The sequence below is a fragment of the Vicugna pacos genome, unplaced genomic scaffold (assembly GCF_048564905.1).
Source record: "Vicugna pacos unplaced genomic scaffold, VicPac4 scaffold_196, whole genome shotgun sequence".
Taxonomy (NCBI): Eukaryota; Metazoa; Chordata; class Mammalia; order Artiodactyla; family Camelidae; genus Vicugna; species Vicugna pacos.
In genome coordinates this window covers 139,497-155,511 of record NW_027328875.1, presented here as the reverse complement: position 1 = coordinate 155,511, position 16,015 = coordinate 139,497, and the positions used below count along the sequence as shown (strand labels likewise).

At 46.1% G+C, this 16,015-nt stretch overlaps 1 long non-coding RNA gene across 2 annotated transcripts; it reads left to right on the top strand.

Moving 5' to 3' along the window:
- Positions 1-9,149: 9,149 nt before the first annotated feature.
- On the top strand, positions 9,150-14,134 carry LOC140695359 (uncharacterized). 2 transcript variants are annotated; one of them, XR_012071085.1, is made up of 4 exons: positions 9,150-9,253; positions 12,462-12,534; positions 13,632-13,702; positions 13,911-14,134. It is a non-coding gene; the product is annotated as an uncharacterized lncRNA (long non-coding RNA). The 2 variants fall into 2 exon arrangements; XR_012071083.1 differs by lacking the exon at positions 9,150-9,253 and adding an exon at positions 12,297-12,371.
- The last annotated feature ends 1,881 nt before the right edge of the window (positions 14,135-16,015 follow it).

Below are 16,015 nucleotides of genomic sequence, written 5' to 3'. Positions count from 1 at the left end.
AGATGATTCTTTCTTGGCTTTCAGCACGTTTCAGTCTGATTTTTCTACAGATACATTTTCAGACAGTTTTTGTTTCTTTATCTCTTGCTTTTCCATCTGGGACTCTTATGAACTCTAGTCTTTCATGCCCTGTCTTAACCCAGGATTCAACAGCAATGTTTCATTGGTTTGCACTTGCTTTCCTATGTCTGCTTCTGACCGAGGGATTTCTGTTCCCCTGTCTTCACAGTCATTCACGCGTCCCTCTGCATTATCTAGTCTGCTAAGGGCTGAATTTTGGCCCTGATATGATCACATCCATTGAGTTTTCTGATATTTTTTGGCTCGTATTTAGACTTTCTCTTACCCTTTTCTGATATTCTGCCTTTTCTGATTCTGAGACAATGTTGTTCTTCAGGGTTTTCCAGACCTCCAATTTCAACACTTGGTCTGGATAGCGTTTTGCAGTCTAGTTGTTGGAAAGCTTATCTTCTGGGCCTTCAATATCTTTGGAACTGAAAATGGTACTTCCTGTTTCTTTTACTGTACTTCTTCATCTCTACTGGTCAGGTAATATCAGGTATCTAATGTAGACTTCTAGGGCTTTGTTAAGTGAAAATTTTAGACTCTTGTCTCTACGCAATTCCATGGGATTTCTGTGAGGACAACTTCTCCTAGACATTGATGCCATATTCTGTTCCTGTGTGTGTTGTCTGGTATATCTCCAATTGCTGGTGTTGCATTTGTTGTGATGAACATCCCATACTATTTCGATTAGCATAACTTCATTTCGATTACGCATATCTCACAATTCTGAAAGTGCGCAGGACACTTCCTCTTGTGGAAATGAGGCTTCTAAAGGTTCTCAGCTCTGCATTCTGCTCTATGTCATTTTGGAGTGTTTAAAAAAAAAGCAAACTGAGAGTGCGCTTGTGCTTTGTAGTGCCACGGGAATGTCCCAATGAAAGCAGTTCTTCCCAGAGCTTCTCTGTCTACTGAAACACCAGTGGAAGCTCATCCATGGATGTCACACATCAGGGCCTGCAGGAATGATCCCGCAGACCTACCTTGGTGTCCTCGGTGCCGTACCGTGCCGGTGCCATCCAAAATGTAGCATCCGCTTTTGGGAGATAGTGCTGAAGGAAATGCTTCCTCTTCTCACGCTGTGGACTTGGACCACTCTTCCTTGTCCTCTCATCCTTGTGGCACGGGTGCACGAAGGCAACCACAGAGCTGTTGCGCATCCTGTGCCTCAAACCAAACCATAATCCCAGCCCAGGTTATGAATGTAGCAGATCCTAAGGCTTTTCATTCTGATTTCAAACCCAAGGCCCCCTGGATCCCTCAGACCAGATGCACGATAGCTCTGATTCAGCCCCACACGTGCTCTATTGGCAAGATGCCCAATTGGTCCCTGGTCCTGCAGATGCACTGGGTGTGGCCATGGGACATATCGGTAATCTCAACCGCGCGACCAGTGTGGTTGCTTTATCATTGGTACACAGTTCGGTTTGCTCTCTTGATTCGACCCACCACATCCCACAACGCACTCCAGATCCCTGAGACTCAGCGTGTGCCATCATCCGTAGCCCTATCCCTCACTGACCGTTGCCTCTGCTACCTCAAATTTGGCAGCTCGGATCTTGGTCTCAGAATCAACTGTGGGGATATTTTGCGCTGGATTCTTTGAGTTCTGTCAGCCAAGCATCTGCTGTGCACTCTTGTAAATCTCAGCACATCACCTTCAATCCCATGTCTCCTGTCCGCTTGAGAGTGTGCGTCCAAGGTAAACAGAGTTTCACCCTTGTTGCTCCATCACCAGGGGTCAGACCCTGCACTGGTTTCCATTCCCTGCTTTGCCTTCTCCTGCTTCCAGGTGTCCTGAGGCCTCATCCTGTCTTTGGAAGTAACAGGCCTCTCTTCGGCAAGTGTCCTGTGCCAAGGGCTGGGTGAGTGGATGTTTCCATTGCTCTGTACCTGGGAGCGAGTGAGTGCAGGTTGCACTTCTTCTCTGCCAACTGGGCATCGATGAATCAACACTATCCAGATACATTTCACAGAAATGTGATATTTGCTTAGCTCTTTGTTTCTATACAGCCTTGGTGGGAGGGATTGTCCGAAGACACCTGTTTTGACAGTGTGTTGATATCTCATTGGCAGTCTTTAAGAAGTTTAACAGAATTCATTTACATGTTTTGGGAGTATACGAAAATGAAGTTATTTTTTGAAACACACTGTATCGACCTAGAAGCCAGACTTGTCAATTTTGGTAACATTTTGTCAGCTCTACGGAAAACCTAGACAGAAAGAATGCAAACTTCCATTCCAAACTGTTAAAGGGGTCATGTCAGCTCTTTACGGTTGAAGCCTCCGAAACCAACAGGAACCATGAAATAACTATTGGAAACATGAAATAACCCCCAACCTTGGATACACTTGTGCATGTGGTGCCCTTTACTCCCAGTGACACCTACTGGCCAATGTTGGCATTTCAAGGGGTAACATCCCTCTCTAGGAAAATACAAGAGGAAACAAACCAAATATATACATTTAGGTTTGAATCCAAAAGCACCTAGAGGCATTATAGCTAGGACAACCCTGCTGCAGTTATGCTAGTCTATTGAGAACCAGGTGTTCTTCTATCAGTGATGAGAACGATTCATCATCCGATCATGTTGGGTAAAGCCATTTAACGCAACCAAGTCTGCACCCCCATGATATAGTGCCCCCGGGGGCTTGACTCAATTGAAAGACGATCCACAGAAGCTGTGTCTTTAATGTCACTGGCGACTTTGACAGTACAGTTCACTTTCTGACATGTACTATTTACCTATACTGTCTTGAAAAACTGAGGCCTAATACAGATTCAAGTTCAGTCAAAGATTCCCCTGACTTACCACACTCCCTTCACCCCAGGGAAGACATAAACACAACATTGGCTGAATCTAGCGGAAGGCCATCGTTTCTAGGTGTGAGCTAAGTATTCAATTCCTATCGATTTCAGCCGAGACTATTTGACCTTGAAGGAGTTCACTGTTGTTCACAGAGTGTGAAGCTGGAGGAAGTCTGATTCTAGGAGGGGCTTGCTCTTCTCGTAATGGCTTCATTGCAGCTCAGGTACTGATCCTTCAAAATGGATGCCTGAGTGGAGGGGAGGGAAGGGCAAGTGCTTGCTAGCTAGGCCCAAACCTGGGAAAAGGCTTACCTGGGCTTGGTGAATTCTGGTCTGAATGGCTTGGGAATGCCCCTTGGGACGTGTGGATTCTCACGACCTCTTCCAAGAACAGGAGCGTTTTGATCATCTCTGCCATCTCTTCTCTTGCAGATGTCAGGGACCTTGGACCCGTTCTTGGACAAGAGAATTGAGGAACTTCCTCAAGTCCACGTTGGCACTCCGTATGTTTCTGCCAGTATCAGCGAGGATCAATAGGTCTCATGAATGTCTTTTGAGCCTGGTATCCTCTACAGCTGTCTCCACGCCAGTATTCTCCATTGTAGCAGAACATCTCTCATCCATGTGTTCGCATCTCTCCTCAATCCGTGCAGCCAGCTTTTCGCCCAGCTTCTCTTCGTGTCTCCCCTAAAGTCGACTTCACCAGGACTGGGCAAGTCTGAAAGGACCTCGGAGCCTCACCAGTAAGCTGATGACAGGCAGATCTTCCACTGTCTGCTCTGAAAGGTTCTGGAAACTGACCTGTGAACTCAGGTCTTTGGGCAGCAGCAGTATCTCGAACTTACACAGCTTCCCGGACCAAACACCTAAGCCAAGCTCCACAGAGGGCGGCAGCCCCTCCATCACACTGATCCACCCACAGAACTCTGCCCGGTTACCTAGGATCCAACAGCCACAACAAGCCTCGCGGTACACACCAACATTCCACCTGGAATCCAACCGGTACCTGCCATCCCCAATGGCTGCTGCATCTTGTCAGTGTTGGGGGAGGGGCTGCATCCGACGAGAGGTGCCTAAGGTAAATGTGATTCTACCCACTAGCGTCCCATGGGCCTTTCTTCTTCCCTCTTACCTTTTGCTCAGATCTGTATGCACAGTACCAATGGAGGGAAGTGGGTCCCTTTTTAGTTGATGGTTTCACACGTCTTTAAACTTTCTAACAGTTCACAGTACACAGAGACCCTCTAAAGGAGACTTATGTTCCTATGATATCCGTACACCCGGAATACATATGCGTCGCCTGATTTCTGCTGAAACACCCGCACTCTCAGGACATGGATCCATTTGTTTCATGGGGGCTGAAATTCCAAGAAATGAAACCAACCCCAATGTGCACTTTACTGTCTGTCTCTTTTGCTCTTAGTACACTTTGGCAGATCTACGTGCCTTTGTTATAGGCTTCTTACATTTCTTCTCTACGTAGCGTAGAATAAGGCATTCCTTCATCCTGTCGGAAGACATACAAGTCTACATCACGGACTAGGAATCCATTTGATTCCAAATCGGCATTTGGGTTAGGTCACGATATGCTCTTATGAATCAATATTTACGAATATGAATGCACGCCTCTGATTTCCGAAGACAAGTGTGCTGAGTACATGCAAGCCGCGATACTGGGTCGATGCGTGCTGAATGATCCTTGACATCACCTTGAGTATTTTCTTTTGAATAATCATGATTCCCTTGGTAGATGTCAGCCAACCGTACCCTTTTGGTGCTTGTTTGTTGGTTTGATTCTTTGTTGGTCGGCTTCTTGCTTGTTTTGCAAACACGTCAGGCCATGCAGCTCTCCTTTCGCTTCAAACAGAGAGTCCAATAAGCTGATTCACTTAAGAGAGTGCTTCCAATCACCTATGATTTCCTGCTTCCCTCTCCCATCTTTAGGGTTTTGATGTCCTCCTTGCCTTCTTCTTGTTTCTTCTTTGCCACTCATGCTCTTCTTGCATTTCCAATAATGGTTTTCTTCTTTCCATTTCATCTTGCTGCTTTTCTATTCAGGGGAGTATTCTCAACCTTCCTTTTAGAAGAAGTTTTGAACTGCTGAATTCTTTTAAGATTTGCCGGTCTGTGGAATTCTCTAGCTCTGCCGTTATTAGAAATGGTGGTCATGGGGCATAGGCTACCCTAGGTGGCAGCATTTGGCCATTCAGGATATGGTCTGTGTCCTGGCACTCCTCCCTGTCCTGCAATATTGCTGCCGAGATATCAGCTGAAACCCCTCTGGAGGTTCCCTTGTGACTATGTTGTTTCCTCCAGGTGCATTTTAAATCACTGGGATATTCGTGAACTTTGTTGATTTGAATCATACAGCTGCTGGTAGGTCTATTGGGATTCCACCTCCTTTGGATGCTGTGTAATCCCTGAATTCGCATAGATGATTCTTTCTTGGCTTTCAGCACGTTTCAGTCTGATTTTTCTACAGATACATTTTCAGACAGTTTTTGTTTCTTTATCTCTTGCTTTTCCATCTGGGACTCTTATGAACTCTAGTCTTTCATGCCCTGTCTTAACCCAGGATTCAACAGCAATGTTTCATTGGTTTGCACTTGCTTTCCTATGTCTGCTTCTGACCGAGGGATTTCTGTTCCCCTGTCTTCACAGTCATTCACGCGTCCCTCTGCATTATCTAGTCTGCTAAGGGCTGAATTTTGGCCCTGATATGATCACATCCATTGAGTTTTCTGATATTTTTTGGCTCGTCTTTAGACTTTCTCTTCCCCTTTTCTGATATTCTGCCTTTTGTGATTCTGAGACAATGTTGTTCTTCAGGGTTTTCCAGACCTCCAATTTCAACACTTGGTCTGGATAGCGTTTTGCAGTCTAGTTGTTGGAAAGCTTATCTTCTGGGCCTTCAATATCTTTGGAACTGAAAATGGTACTTCCTGTTTCTTTTACTGTACTTCTTCATCTCTACTGGTCAGGTAATATCAGGTATCTAATGTAGACTTCTAGGGCTTTGTTAAGTGAAAATTTTAGACTCTTGTCTCTACGCAATTCCATGGGATTTCTGTGAGGACAACTTCTCCTAGACATTGATGCCATATTCTGTTCCTGTGTGTGTTGTCTGGTATATCTCCAATTGCTGGTGTTGCATTTGTTGTGATGAACATCCCATACTATTTCGATTAGCATAACTTCATTTCGGTTACGCATATCTCACAATTCTGAAAGTGCGCAGGACACTTCCTCTTGTGGAAATGAGGCTTCTAAAGGTTCTCAGCTCTGCATTCTGCTCTATGTCATTTTGGAGTGTTTAAAAAAAAGCAAACTGAGAGTGCGCTTGTGCTTTGTAGTGCCACGGGAATGTCCCAATGAAAGCAGTTCTTCCCAGAGCTTCTCTGTCTACTGAAACACCAGTGGAAGCTCATCCATGGATGTCACACATCAGGGCCTGCTGGAATGATCCCGCAGACCTACCTTGGTGTCCTCGGTGCCGTACCGTGCCGGTGCCATCCAAAATGTAGCATCCGCTTTTGGGAGATAGTGCTGAAGGAAATGCTTCCTCTTCTCACGCTGTGGACTTGGACCACTCTTCCTTGTCCTCTCATCCTTGTGGCACGGGTGCACGAAGGCAACCACAGAGCTGTTGCGCATCCTGTGCCTCAAACCAAACCATAATCCCAGCCCAGGTTATGAATGTAGCAGATCCTAAGGCTTTTCATTCTGATTTCAAACCCAAGGCCCCCTGGATCCCTCAGACCAGATGCACGATAGCTCTGATTCAGCCCCACACGTGCTCTATTGGCAAGATGCCCAATTGGTCCCTGGTCCTGCAGATGCACTGGGTGTGGCCATGGGACATATCGGTAATCTCAACCGCGCGACCAGTGTGGTTGCTTTATCATTGGTACACAGTTCGGTTTGCTCTCTTGATTCGACCCACCACATCCCACAATGCACTCCAGATCCCTGAGACTCAGCGTATGCCATCATCCGTAGCCCTATCCCTCACTGACCTTTGCCTCTGCTACCTCAAATTTGGCAGCTCGGATCTTGGTCTCAGAATCAACTGTGGGGATATTTTGCGCTGGATTCTTTGAGTTCTGTCAGCCAAGCATCTGCTGTGCACTCTTGTAAATCTCAGCACATCACCTTCAATCCCATGTCTCCTGTCCGCTTGAGAGTGTGCGTCCAAGGTAAACAGAGTTTCACCCTTGTTGCTCCATCACCAGGGGTCAGACCCTGCACTGGTTTCCATTCCCTGCTTTGCCTTCTCCTGCTTCCAGGTGTCCTGAGGCCTCATCCTGTCTTTGGAAGTAACAGGCCTCTCTTCGGCAAGTGTCCTGTGCCAAGGGCTGGGTGAGTGGATGTTTCCATTGCTCTGTACATGGGAGCGAGTGAGTGCAGGTTGCACTTCTTCTCTGCCAACTGGGCATCGATGAATCAACACTATCCAGATACATTTCACAGAAATGTGATGTTTGCTTAGCTCTTTGTTTCTATACAGCCTGGGTGGGAGGGATTGTCCGAAGACACCTGTTTTGACAGTGTGTTGATATCTCATTTGCAGTCTTTAAGAAGTTTAACAGAATTCATTTACATGTTTTGGGAGTATACGAAAATGAAGTTATTTTTTGAAACACACTGTATCGACCTAGAAGCCAGACTTGTCAATTTTGGTAACATTTTGTCAGCTCTACGGAAAACCTAGACAGAAAGAATGCAAACTTCCAGTCCAAACTGTTAAAGGGGTCATGTCAGCTCTTTACGGTTGAAGCCTCCGAAACCAACAGGAACCATGAAATAACTATTGGAAACATGAAATAACCCCCAACCTTGGATACACTTGTGCATGTGGTGCCCTTTACTCCCAGTGACACCTACTGGCCAATGTTGGCATTTCAAGGGGTAACATCCCTCTCTAGGAAAATACAAGAGGAAACAAACCAAATATATACATTTAGGTTTGAATCCAAAAGCACCTAGAGGCATTATAACTAGGACAACCCTGCTGCAGTTATGCTAGTCTATTGAGAACCAGGTGTTCTTCTATCAGTGATGAGAACGATTAATCATCCGATCATGTTGGGTAAAGCCATTTAACGCAACCAAGTCTGCACCCCCATGATATAGTGCCCCCGGGGGCTTGACTCAATTGAAAGACGATCCACAGAAGCTGTGTCTTTAATGTCACTGGCGACTTTGACAGTACAGTTCACTTTCTGACATGTACTATTTACCTATACTGTCTTGAAAAACTGAGGCCTAATACAGATTCAAGTTCAGTCAAAGATTCCCCTGACTTACCACACTCCCTTCACCCCAGGGAAGACATAAACACAACATTGGCTGAATCTAGCGGAAGGCCATCGTTTCTAGGTGTGAGCTAAGTATTCAATTCCTATCGATTTCAGCCGAGACTATTTGACCTTGAAGGAGTTCACTGTTGTTCACAGAGTGTGAAGCTGGAGGAAGTCTGATTCTAGGAGGGGCTTGCTCTTCTCGTAATGGCTTCATTGCAGCTCAGGTACTGATCCTTCAAAATGGATGCCTGAGTGGAGGGGAGGGAAGGGCAAGTGCTTGCTAGCTAGGCCCAAACCTGGGAAAAGGCTTACCTGGGCTTGGTGAATTCTGGTCTGAATGGCTTGGGAATGCCCCTTGGGACGTGTGGATTCTCACGACCTCTTCCAAGAACAGGAGCGTTTTGATCATCTCTGCCATCTCTTCTCTTGCAGATGTCAGGGACCTTGGACCCGTTCTTGGACAAGAGAATTGAGGAACTTCCTCAAGTCCACGTTGGCACTCCGTATGTTTCTGCCAGTATCAGCGAGGATCAATAGGTCTCATGAATGTCTTTTGAGCCTGGTATCCTCTACAGCTGTCTCCACGCCAGTATTCTCCATTGTAGCAGAACATCTCTCATCCATGTGTTCGCATCTCTCCTCAATCCGTGCAGCCAGCTTTTCGCCCAGCTTCTCTTCGTGTCTCCCCTAAAGTCGACTTCACCAGGACTGGGCAAGTCTGAAAGGACCTCGGAGCCTCACCAGTAAGCTGATGACAGGCAGATCTTCCACTGTCTGCTCTGAAAGGTTCTGGAAACTGACCTGTGAACTCAGGTCTTTGGGCAGCAGCAGTATCTCGAACTTACACAGCTTCCCGGACCAAACACCTAAGCCAAGCTCCACAGAGGGCGGCAGCCCCTCCATCACACTGATCCACCCACAGAACTCTGCCCGGTTACCTAGGATCCAACAGCCACAACAAGCCTCGCGGTACACACCAACATTCCACCTGGAATCCAACCGGTACCTGCCATCCCCAATGGCTGCTGCATCTTGTCAGTGTTGGGGGAGGGGCTGCATCCGACGAGAGGTGCCTAAGGTAAATGTGATTCTACCCACTAGCGTCCCATGGGCCTTTCTTCTTCCCTCTTACCTTTTGCTCAGATCTGTATGCACAGTACCAATGGAGGGAAGTGGGTCCCTTTTTAGTTGATGGTTTCACACGTCTTTAAACTTTCTAACAGTTCACAGTACACAGAGACCCTCTAAAGGAGACTTATGTTCCTATGATATCCGTACACCCGGAATACATATGCGTCGCCTGATTTCTGCTGAAACACCCGCACTCTCAGGACATGGATCCATTTGTTTCATGGGGGCTGAAATTCCAAGAAATGAAACCAACCCCAATGTGCACTTTACTGTCTGTCTCTTTTGCTCTTAGTACACTTTGGCAGATCTACGTGCCTTTGTTATAGGCTTCTTACATTTCTTCTCTACGTAGCGTAGAATAAGGCATTCCTTCATCCTGTCGGAAGACATACAAGTCTACATCACGGACTAGGAATCCATTTGATTCCAAATCGGCATTTGGGTTAGGTCACGATATGCTCTTATGAATCAATATTTACGAATATGAATGCACGCCTCTGATTTCCGAAGACAAGTGTGCTGAGTACATGCAAGCCGCGATACTGGGTCGATGCGTGCTGAATGATCCTTGACATCACCTTGAGTATTTTCTTTTGAATAATCATGATTCCCTTGGTAGATGTCAGCCAACCGTACCCTTTTGGTGCTTGTTTGTTGGTTTGATTCTTTGTTGGTCGGCTTCTTGCTTGTTTTGCAAACACGTCAGGCCATGCAGCTCTCCTTTCGCTTCAAACAGAGAGTCCAATAAGCTGATTCACTTAAGAGAGTGCTTCCAATCACCTATGATTTCCTGCTTCCCTCTCCCATCTTTAGGGTTTTGATGTCCTCCTTGCCTTCTTCTTGTTTCTTCTTTGCCACTCATGCTCTTCTTGCATTTCCAATAATGGTTTTCTTCTTTCCATTTCATCTTGCTGCTTTTCTATTCAGGGGAGTATTCTCAACCTTCCTTTTAGAAGAAGTTTTGAACTGCTGAATTCTTTTAAGATTTGCCGGTCTGTGGAATTCTCTAGCTCTGCCGTTATTAGAAATGGTGGTCATGGGGCATAGGCTACCCTAGGTGGCAGCATTTGGCCATTCAGGATATGGTCTGTGTCCTGGCACTCCTCCCTGTCCTGCAATATTGCTGCCGAGATATCAGCTGAAACCCCTCTGGAGGTTCCCTTGTGACTATGTTGTTTCCTCCAGGTGCATTTTAAATCACTGGGATATTCGTGAACTTTGTTGATTTGAATCATACAGCTGCTGGTAGGTCTATTGGGATTCCACCTCCTTTGGATGCTGTGTAATCCCTGAATTCGCATAGATGATTCTTTCTTGGCTTTCAGCACGTTTCAGTCTGATTTTTCTACAGATACATTTTCAGACAGTTTTTGTTTCTTTATCTCTTGCTTTTCCATCTGGGACTCTTATGAACTCTAGTCTTTCATGCCCTGTCTTAACCCAGGATTCAACAGCAATGTTTCATTGGTTTGCACTTGCTTTCCTATGTCTGCTTCTGACCGAGGGATTTCTGTTCCCCTGACTTCACAGTCATTCACGCGTCCCTCTGCATTATCTAGTCTGCTAAGGGCTGAATTTTGGCCCTGATATGATCACATCCATTGAGTTTTCTGATATTTTTTGGCTCGTCTTTAGACTTTCTCTTCCCCTTTTCTGATATTCTGCCTTTTGTGATTCTGAGACAATGTTGTTCTTCAGGGTTTTCCAGACCTCCAATTTCAACACTTGGTCTGGATAGCGTTTTGCAGTCTAGTTGTTTGAAATCTTATCTTCTGGGCCTTCAATATCTTTGGAACTGAAAATGGTACTTCCTGTTTCTTTTACTGTACTTCTTCATCTCTACTGGTCAGGTAATATCAGGTATCTAATGTAGACTTCTAGGGCTTTGTTAAGTGAAAATTTTAGACTCTTGTCTCTACGCAATTCCATGGGATTTCTGTGAGGACAACTTCTCCTAGACATTGATGCCATATTCTGTTCCTGTGTGTGTTGTCTGGTATATCTCCAATTGCTGGTGTTGCATTTGTTGTGATGAACATCCCATACTATTTCGATTAGCATAACTTCATTTCGGTTACGCATATCTCACAATTCTGAAAGTGCGCAGGACACTTCCTCTTGTGGAAATGAGGCTTCTAAAGGTTCTCAGCTCTGCATTCTGCTCTATGTCATTTTGGAGTGTTTAAAAAAAAGCAAACTGAGAGTGCGCTTGTGCTTTGTAGTGCCACGGGAATGTCCCAATGAAAGCAGTTCTTCCCAGAGCTTCTCTGTCTACTGAAACACCAGTGGAAGCTCATCCATGGATGTCACACATCAGGGCCTGCTGGAATGATCCCGCAGACCTACCTTGGTGTCCTCGGTGCCGTACCGTGCCGGTGCCATCCAAAATGTAGCATCCGCTTTTGGGAGATAGTGCTGAAGGAAATGCTTCCTCTTCTCACGCTGTGGACTTGGACCACTCTTCCTTGTCCTCTCATCCTTGTGGCACGGGTGCACGAAGGCAACCACAGAGCTGTTGCGCATCCTGTGCCTCAAACCAAACCATAATCCCAGCCCAGGTTATGAATGTAGCAGATCCTAAGGCTTTTCATTCTGATTTCAAACCCAAGGCCCCCTGGATCCCTCAGACCAGATGCACGATAGCTCTGATTCAGCCCCACACGTGCTCTATTGGCAAGATGCCCAATTGGTCCCTGGTCCTGCAGATGCACTGGGTGTGGCCATGGGACATATCGGTAATCTCAACCGCGCGACCAGTGTGGTTGCTTTATCATTGGTACACAGTTCGGTTTGCTCTCTTGATTCGACCCACCACATCCCACAACGCACTCCAGATCCCTGAGACTCAGCGTGTGCCATCATCCGTAGCCCTATCCCTCACTGACCGTTGCCTCTGCTACCTCAAATTTGGCAGCTCGGATCTTGGTCTCAGAATCAAGTGTGGGGATATTTTGCGCTGGATTCTTTGAGTTCTGTCAGCCAAGCATCTGCTGTGCACTCTTGTAAATCTCAGCACATCACCTTCAATCCCATGTCTCCTGTCCGCTTGAGAGTGTGCGTCCAAGGTAAACAGAGTTTCACCCTTGTTGCTCCATCACCAGGGGTCAGACCCTGCACTGGTTTCCATTCCCTGCTTTGCCTTCTCCTGCTTCCAGGTGTCCTGAGGCCTCATCCTGTCTTTGGAAGTAACAGGCCTCTCTTCGGCAAGTGTCCTGTGCCAAGGGCTGGGTGAGTGGATGTTTCCATTGCTCTGTACATGGGAGCGAGTGAGTGCAGGTTGCACTTCTTCTCTGCCAACTGGGCATCGATGAATCAACACTATCCAGATACATTTCACAGAAATGTGATATTTGCTTAGCTCTTTGTTTCTATACAGCCTTGGTGGGAGGGATTGTCCGAAGACACCTGTTTTGACAGTGTGTTGATATCTCATTTGCAGTCTTTAAGAAGTTTAACAGAATTCATTTACATGTTTTGGGAGTATACGAAAATGAAGTTATTTTTTGAAACACACTGTATCGACCTAGAAGCCAGACTTGTCAATTTTGGTAACATTTTGTCAGCTCTACGGAAAACCTAGACAGAAAGAATGCAAACTTCCAGTCCAAATTGTTAAAGGGGTCATGTCAGCTCTTTACGGTTGAAGCCTCCGAAACCAACAGGAACCATGAAATAACTATTGGAAACATGAAATAACCCCCAACCTTGGATACACTTGTGCATGTGGTGCCCTTTACTCCCAGTGACACCTACTGGCCAATGTTGGCATTTCAAGGGGTAACATCCCTCTCTAGGAAAATACAAGAGGAAACAAACCAAATATATACATTTAGGTTTGAATCCAAAAGCACCTAGAGGCATTATAGCTAGGACAACCCTGCTGCAGTTATGCTAGTCTATTGAGAACCAGGTGTTCTTCTATCAGTGATGAGAACGATTAATCATCCGATCATGTTGGGTAAAGCCATTTAACGCAACCAAGTCTGCACCCCCATGATATAGTGCCCCCGGGGGCTTGACTCAATTGAAAGACGATCCACAGAAGCTGTGTCTTTAATGTCACTGGCGACTTTGACAGTACAGTTCACTTTCTGACATGTACTATTTACCTATACTGTCTTGAAAAACTGAGGCCTAATACAGATTCAAGTTCAGTCAAAGATTCCCCTGACTTACCACACTCCCTTCACCCCAGGGAAGACATAAACCCAACATTGGCTGAATCTAGCGGAAGGCCATCGTTTCTAGGTGTGAGCTAAGTATTCAATTCCTATCGATTTCAGCCGAGACTATTTGACCTTGAAGGAGTTCACTGTTGTTCACAGAGTGTGAAGCTGGAGGAAGTCTGATTCTAGGAGGGGCTTGCTCTTCTCGTAATGGCTTCATTGCAGCTCAGGTACTGATCCTTCAAAATGGATGCCTGAGTGGAGGGGAGGGAAGGGCAAGTGCTTGCTAGCTAGGCCCAAACCTGGGAAAAGGCTTACCTGGGCTTGGTGAATTCTGGTCTGAATGGCTTGGGAATGCCCCTTGGGACGTGTGGATTCTCACGACCTCTTCCAAGAACAGGAGCGTTTTGATCATCTCTGCCATCTCTTCTCTTGCAGATGTCAGGGACCTTGGACCCGTTCTTGGAGAAGAGAATTGAGGAACTTCCTCAAGTCCACGTTGGCACTCCGTATGTTTCTGCCAGTATCAGCGAGGATCAATAGGTCTCATGAATGTCTTTTGAGCCTGGTATCCTCTACAGCTGTCTCCACGCCAGTATTCTCCATTGTAGCAGAACATCTCTCATCCATGTGTTCGCATCTCTCCTCAATCCGTGCAGCCAGCTTTTCACCCAGCTTCTCTTCGTGTCTCCCCTAAAGTCGACTTCACCAGGACTGGGCAAGTCTGAAAGGACCTCGGAGCCTCACCAGTAAGCTGATGACAGGCAGATCTTCCACTGTCTGCTCTGAAAGGTTCTGGAAACTGACCTGTGAACTCAGGTCTTTGGGCAGCAGCAGTATCTCGAACTTACACAGCTTCCCGGACCAAACACCTAAGCCAAGCTCCACAGAGGGCGGCAGCCCCTCCATCACACTGATCCACCCACAGAACTCTGCCCGGTTACCTAGGATCCAACAGCCACAACAAGCCTCGCGGTACACACCAACATTCCACCTGGAATCCAACCGGTACCTGCCATCCCCAATGGCTGCTGCATCTTGTCAGTGTTGGGGGAGGGGCTGCATCCGACGAGAGGTGCCTAAGGTAAATGTGATTCTACCCACTAGCGTCCCATGGGCCTTTCTTCTTCCCTCTTTCCTTTTGCTCAGATCTGTATGCACAGTACCAATGGAGGGAAGTGGGTCCCTTTTTAGTTGATGGTTTCACACGTCTTTAAACTTTCTAACAGTTCACAGTACACAGAGACCCTCTAAAGGAGACTTATGTTCCTATGATATCCGTACACCCGGAATACATATGCGTTGCCTGATTTCTGCTGAAACACCCGCACTCTCAGGACATGGATCCATTTGTTTCATGGGGGCTGAAATTCCAAGAAATGAAACCAACCCCAATGTGCACTTTACTGTCTGTCTCTTTTGCTCTTAGTACACTTTGGCAGATCTACGTGCCTTTGTTATAGGCTTCTTACATTTCTTCTCTACGTAGCGTAGAATAAGGCATTCCTTCATCCTGTCGGAAGACATACAAGTCTACATCACGGACTAGGAATCCATTTGATTCCAAATCGGCATTTGGGTTAGGTCACGATATGCTCTTATGAATCAATATTTACGAATATGAATGCACGCCTCTGATTTCCGAAGACAAGTGTGCTGAGTACATGCAAGCCGCGATACTGGGTCGATGCGTACTGAATGATCCTTGACATCACCTTGAGTATTTTCTTTTGAATAATCATGATTCCCTTGGTAGATGTCAGCCAACCGTACCCTTTTGGTGCTTGTTTGTTGGTTTGATTCTTTGTTGGTCGGCTTCTTGCTTGTTTTGCAAACACGTCAGGCCATGCAGCTCTCCTTTCGCTTCAAACAGAGAGTCCAATAAGCTGATTCACTTAAGAGAGTGCTTCCAATCACCTATGATTTCCTGCTTCCCTCTCCCATCTTTAGGGTTTTGATGTCCTCCTTGCCTTCTTCTTGTTTCTTCTTTGCCACTCATGCTCTTCTTGCATTTCCAATAATGGTTTTCTTCTTTCCATTTCATCTTGCTGCTTTTCTATTCAGGGGAGTATTCTCAACCTTCCTTTTAGAAGAAGTTTTGAACTGCTGAATTCTTTTAAGATTTGCCGGTCTGTGGAATTCTCTAGCTCTGCCGTTATTAGAAATGGTGGTCATGGGGCATAGGCTACCCTAGGTGGCAGCATTTGGCCATTCAGGATATGGTCTGTGTCCTGGCACTCCTCCCTGTCCTGCAATATTGCTGCCGAGATATCAGCTGAAACCCCTCTGGAGGTTCCCTTGTGACTATGTTGTTTCCTCCAGGTGCATTTTAAATCACTGGGATATTCGTGAACTTTGTTGATTTGAATCATACAGCTGCTGGTAGGTCTATTGGGATTCCACCTCCTTTGGATGCTGTGTAATCCCTGAATTCGCATAGATGATTCTTTCTTGGCTTTCAGCACGTTTCAGTCTGATTTTTCTACAGATACATTTTCAGACAGTTTTTGTTTCTTTATCTCTTGCTTTTCCATCTGGGACTC